Raw genomic sequence first — 6,050 nt, forward strand, 5'->3', positions numbered from 1 at the left:
TTTCCCTGAAAGCACATCGGGATGTTTTAGGGATATTATGACAGTCTTCAAAGTATGAAATATTTTTAATGCCTATATATAAGTAAACATAAATATAAAAACACATGTACAATATACAGAGGTGCCAAAAGTACACACATTCTTGAATAGAAGAACAGATACGTGTATAAAAAGAACTTTACTCAAGTAAAAGTATAAAGTTAAACATTGGAAATCTTTTTTGGAATTTCATAGTAAGAGACAGAAAATGCTTCTTTCCTCCATCCTTCCTAGCTTCTTCACCTCTGTCCTTTCCTTGATGTGAGGACAACAGGAGGGTTAAAACATAACTACAGCATATTAATTAACAGAATATATACAGAATCACACAACATTAACCAACCTACAAAAACAAGCTTCATATAAGCACTCCTGTCTTTGTTGTTGACAAATACATATATACATACTTCATTTATTTTTCATGAAAGAGTGAAACCCACCTTTGACAACATCAGAATTAGGCTGATATTTGTACTTCTAGTCTAATGTTTCCAATTTTAAAAGGAGGGAGAAACCTTCCTTTACAATTAGGCTAATTTTTACACTTAAAAAAGAGAGAGAAACTCTCCTTTGAAACAATCATGGGGTAGACACATTTTTGCACTTATTAAGCACTTTTTGAAAGTTCTGAGGTTGTCGAAGCTGAGGAGATGGTATTTCTCAAAGATTGCACAGTGATGGTGGGACTCTGGTTTTCTGCCAATTCTGTCAATACATTCAAGTATTTTCTTTTCTTTTTTACTTTGGATGAATATAATGTCTATTGCTTACTCCAGTGGGACAACGGAGACAGAAAGGTTAGCTAATGCACAGCAAATAACCCCAATCTTATCAATCAGTGCCAGTGAATCTCCTGCTTTTGCAGCCATATGTTCAATGGGCATTGCCCTACTCTGCAGAATTTGGTACTTTCTTCGCACTAATCCTATTACTCTTTCCACATGAATGCACACATTAGCAAGTTTTCTTGTTTGTTCAACCTCATATGCAGATAGCTGGCTCTTCCCTTTTGTGAATGCAGGCATATACAATGAAGCACAGTAAAATCCAACACTTTCCCCTATATTAAAGCCGTGATCTGCCAGAACAATGTCATCGGGCAACAAATTCTTCAGCAGACCACTCTCTTCAGTTAACTGCTTGTCACTTACTCTCCCTCCCCAAGCACGAGAGATGTATGTGACATATCCTTGAGGTGCAATGCCAATGAGAAATTTGACAGTGTTGTGGTGTTTATAACTGGACCAGATTTGTGCTCTTGCTAGTAAATTAGGCCTTTCTATGAACACTTCGAAACAGTCCACAATTACTGCAACCTTGCATCCAAATGCTTGCCTAAATGACATTGGCATGGTAGCTTGCAACACCTCTCGCTCCGGCCACTCAATTAGAAACTCTGTTCTTGCATGAAGTATGTCAATCATCTTGTGCCAAATTCGAGAAGCAGTGGAACATGAAATCTTGACTCTAAAAGCCAAATCCTGCAGTGGAAGATTAAGTCTCAAATGAATTAAGACCAAAATGAGCTGTTCAAATTTGGAAAGTACAGACAAACCACTTGAGGTGATGTATGGCTCACATAACCTAAACACCTGCTTTAAAACTAAGACACGGGCAATCCTGTGTAAAATTTTGTCTTTTCATTGTTCTGAAAAGCCTCTGGATTAAATTCTGCATCCAGTGCTTTTTTTGCCTGAGGTCAGTCAGCTCCTCTGTTGAATGACTGAGAACATCCTGCATCTTCTGAAGGTCATTCATGGTCAGGTCAGTCTGGCATCATACATCTACATAGAATATATTTGGCAAAGGGGATGAGAGAAAGAAAGAAAGGTTAGTTGTATAATTTACAAACTGTATTCATCAAAGTGGTGGTAATAATTTAGGATAAATTCTGGGGTAAACAAATACATGGATATGATCAGTTATCAAAATAGTTAAAGTAACGGCTACATCAAACCTCCATGCATTAGATTTCATTTACCGTTTAAGTGTTCTAATATTATATTTCATTTACCTTTTGAGTGTTTTAACATTACATTTCATTTACCTTTTAAGTGTTCTGATTCTGGGATCTGTGAGCCTTCACTGAGCTCCAGCAATGCCCTGGTGGTGTTGGTGCAGGTCTCTTTTGCATCCGTGTTGGTCTCATTAGCCTTTCTGGCCCTCAATCTTTCCTCACGTTGACGTGATGCCTCTGTCACCGGTTTACCTCTCTGGTAGCCGAGATGAAGCGTCGGGGACCAGTCTGGAGAGTCTACATCTGTGACAGCACTTGGGCAGCCTGAATAAAATAAATGTGATTAACATCCTATACCGAGAGTAAAGAGGGATAACTGTAGTTTACATCATGTTGTTACTGTCTATGACAACAATTCTCAACCATTTTCATATTAAGTCAAAAACAGGGCAATCTCAATCAGAAATCTGACAATATTTTTATTGTTACATGATTCCATCCACACACCCAACCCCATCCCATCCCATCTATGTCTGACTGACAAAGACAGGTAACAGAAAAACTGTGAAGCAATCAATCATTCCTCTACATTCTTTAATTCTGTTGGCTTCATGTGAATCATAACCACCATCACTTTGAGAACCACTGGCCGTGATAGCTAACGTTAGCTAGCAATGCTAAAAACAAACACCACCGGGTAATCACAGATGTAACGCTAGCGTTGTTTCTAATAATATTATAATATCCTGCTCTGTATTTTGGCAGCTTTAGTCAGATATGTAAGTAGCTTAATTACTGTAGCCTTACCTTTCACGAAGTGGTCACTGCAGACACGGGCGTTGACCGACTCTGCCCCCCCTGACCTAAGACGAAGGTTTTTTTTAACCAGGTCTGCCGCCGTTTTTCGGTCAGTTTTTTAAATTTCTCCCCTTTGTGGGTTACAACTTTCGGAACTCGAAAGTAACTCTTTTGATTTTCCCGGTTTGTACAGCCGTAGACAGCACAAAACTTGGGCATCCTCCTGTTGTTCTCCTACCCATAGAAATCATAGAAGCCTCGCGCCACTGTCCAGCGAGCATAGGCTGGCGATGCGTCACCGGCCGCCATCATGGAACGGGAGTGAAGATGTAAACAAACAACGTCTGGTACATGCCAGACCATTACACAGCCACAGTATTCCGGTCATAACTTTCCTTGTAATGCATAGATTTCGACATGGTATGGCTCATTCGAAAGCTTACGAGGTCGTCTTTTGATTACACTCCCAAAGAGATGGTGTCAATCAGCACAACAAGCTTTAGGGACCCTTTTCCTGCAACTGTTTGTTGTGTTGACCTGTTGTGATGTCAGGTTTCTCTGATCACCATGATAAGCAGCTTCTAAGTTTTATTTATTTAGTCTACTGATTATCCCTTTTTTGTGCCACATTTCCATATGGGATTAACATCTTTGAACCATTATCTTGAAATTACGTTGAAGTTTAATATTAAGTTAATAAAAAGTTTGAGGGTTTTTCTCTTTTCTCATTTTCAGCGCTTTACTACTAAATAATTTTCAAAGCTGGCACAAAGTTGAAACCAAAAAAATGGTAAAAAAATGGTATTCAGTAGTTTGTATGGCCTCCATGTGCTTGTATGCATGACTGACGATGCCAGGACAAGCTCTGAATGAGACGACAGATGGTGTCCTGGGGTATCTCCTCCCAGAACTGGACCAGGGAATCGCTGAGCTCCTGGACAGTCTGAGGAGCAACCTGGTGGTGTCTGATGAACAAAACATAATGTTCCAAAGGTGTTCTATTGGATTCAGGTCAGGTGAGCATGGGGGCCAGCTAATGGCATCAGTTCCTTCATCCTCCAAGAACTGCATGAGTTCTCTTACATAAGACTGGGCACTGTCGTGCACCAGAAGGAATCCAGGACCACTGCACCAACGTAGGGTCTGACAATGGGTCAAAGGATTTCATCCTGATGCCTAATGGCAGTCAGAATGCCATTGTCCAGCCTGTAGAGGTCTGTGCGTCCCTCCATGGATATGCCTCCCCAAACCATCACTGACCCACCACCAAACCGGTGATGCTGAACAATGTTACAGGCAGCATAACGTTCTCCATGGCTTCTCCAGACCCTTTCATGCCTGTCACATGCGCTCAGGGTGAACCTGCTCTCATCTGTGAAAAGCACAGGGCGCCAGTGGTGGACTTGCAAATTCCTGTAAACATTAGGAAGGAAAAAAATGTGAGTGGCCTTCACCTGTAAACTCATTCCTGTTTTGGGGTTGTCTCATTGTTACCCCTCTAGTGCATCTGCTGTTAATTTTATGAACATCAAAGCAGCTGAAACTGACTAAAAAGCCCCTCAGTTACTGACTTGACCAGATCAGTATCCCACATGTTTCACTGACTTGATGCAATACTTAGATTAAAAAGTGTTCCTTTAATTTTTTTGAGCAGTGTGTATATATACAGTGCCTTGCGAAAGTATTCGGCCCCCTTGAACTTTTCAACCTTTCGCCACATTTCAGGCTTCAAACATAAAGATATAAAATTTTAATTTTTTGTCAAGAATCAACAACAATCGGGACACAATCGTGAAGTGGAATGAAATTTATTGGATATTTTATACTTTTTTAACAAATAAAAAACTGAAAAGTGGGGTGTGCAATATTATTCAGCCCCTTTACTTTCAGTGCAGCAAACTCACTCCAGAAGTTCAGTGAGGATCTCTGAATGATCCAATGTTGTCCTAAATGACTGATGATGATAAATAGAATCCACCTGTGTGTAATCAAGTCTCCGTATAAATGCACCTGCTCTGTGATAGTCTCAGCATGGGCGTAACCACCATCTCAGAAGTGAGGGGGACAAATTTTTCAGAGCAATTTATCATTCTCTTACATTTAATTGCACCGTCCTTAGTGGCTAAAGAACCACATAATCCCTAACAGCCACAGTACAATACCAGGGGACCAACTAGGCTAGTTCTTTAAACTATAAAGTATAAAACTTTAAACTATAAAATCTAAAGTTTTAGTGGCCAAACTCTAGTTGAGTTGACAACAATGTCCCTTGAACATCTACTGGACGAGTAGCCAAAGGTGCCAAACACTGAACATGAAATGATCAGTACTGCCTGGTTTCTCCCTGCAATAGATATCTTATTTCCAGGAAGTTATAATCTCTCCTTACCTGTAAAGACCCTACATCCTTGTCCCTGCTGCTGACTCTGCTCTTTCTGTTATGGCAATAAACATTAAAAAATGTAGTAAGAAAAATTCTGATGATTTTCTCAAACTACTAGGAGTTAATTCTTAGAAATTTAAAGTCTGTAGCAAAAATTCAGACTTTATTCTCATTCTAGTCTATTTTTTTCATTGAAACATGTTTTTTTTTCAGCCTTTTTGCAGTGTCCCTGTAATTAAAAAATGATAAAGGTATGGGCTAATGAGCTAAAATCTTTATTTTTATTTGAACAGTTCATTTATTTATCATAATGGGTTACTGTGTGATGTTCAGGAGATGAGTAATATGTTTATTAGGTTTAGAGAAAAATGGTCTGTTGATATTTGGTATAAACTAACATTACGAATTTACTGTCCAACAAAGGATAGATAGAGCGTGGAACCTTATATGAAGTAGAATTTAAACACAGAGATCCCAGTGTGCCCAGTTACATCAGCTTTGGAGACTGGGAGGTTTAATGCTGCTCCACAGAAAGACAGACTGTGTTTGTTGTGTGATTTAGGTGAAGTTTACAATGAGGTTCATTTTATGTTTTATGTATACGAAGATTTTAGAGAGGTACTTTTCAGTAAGATGTCCTCTATTTATTTTGATTTCTTTTGGTTGGATGACCATGAAAAACTTGAGTTGTGTTTTAGAAGAGGAACCTTTTTCATGGCAGAATTTCTTTGCCAGTCCTGGGATAAAAGGCAGCATGTTTAGTTTGACAAGTGAGCAGCAGGATAATGTGTTTTGGATGTTTCACTGTGAGGGTTGTGTGCATGACACAAAAATACAGAAATCAATCAATCATAAAGATAAAACCATTTGGTC

The 6,050-nt window shown here is 39.2% G+C and overlaps 1 long non-coding RNA gene across 1 annotated transcript; it reads right to left on the reverse strand.

Annotated features, from left to right (window-relative positions):
* Positions 1-46: 46 nt before the first annotated feature.
* LOC127533998 (uncharacterized) lies at positions 47-3,623 on the reverse strand. Its single transcript, XR_007941898.1, has 3 exons — positions 2,804-3,623; positions 2,087-2,320; positions 47-1,823 (listed from the first exon to the last, which is right to left on the reverse strand). It is a non-coding gene; the product is annotated as an uncharacterized LOC127533998 (long non-coding RNA).
* Between the last annotated feature and the right edge of the window lie 2,427 nt (positions 3,624-6,050).

This window comes from Acanthochromis polyacanthus, chromosome 5 (genome assembly GCF_021347895.1).
Source record: "Acanthochromis polyacanthus isolate Apoly-LR-REF ecotype Palm Island chromosome 5, KAUST_Apoly_ChrSc, whole genome shotgun sequence".
NCBI lineage: Eukaryota > Metazoa > Chordata > Actinopteri > Pomacentridae > Acanthochromis > Acanthochromis polyacanthus.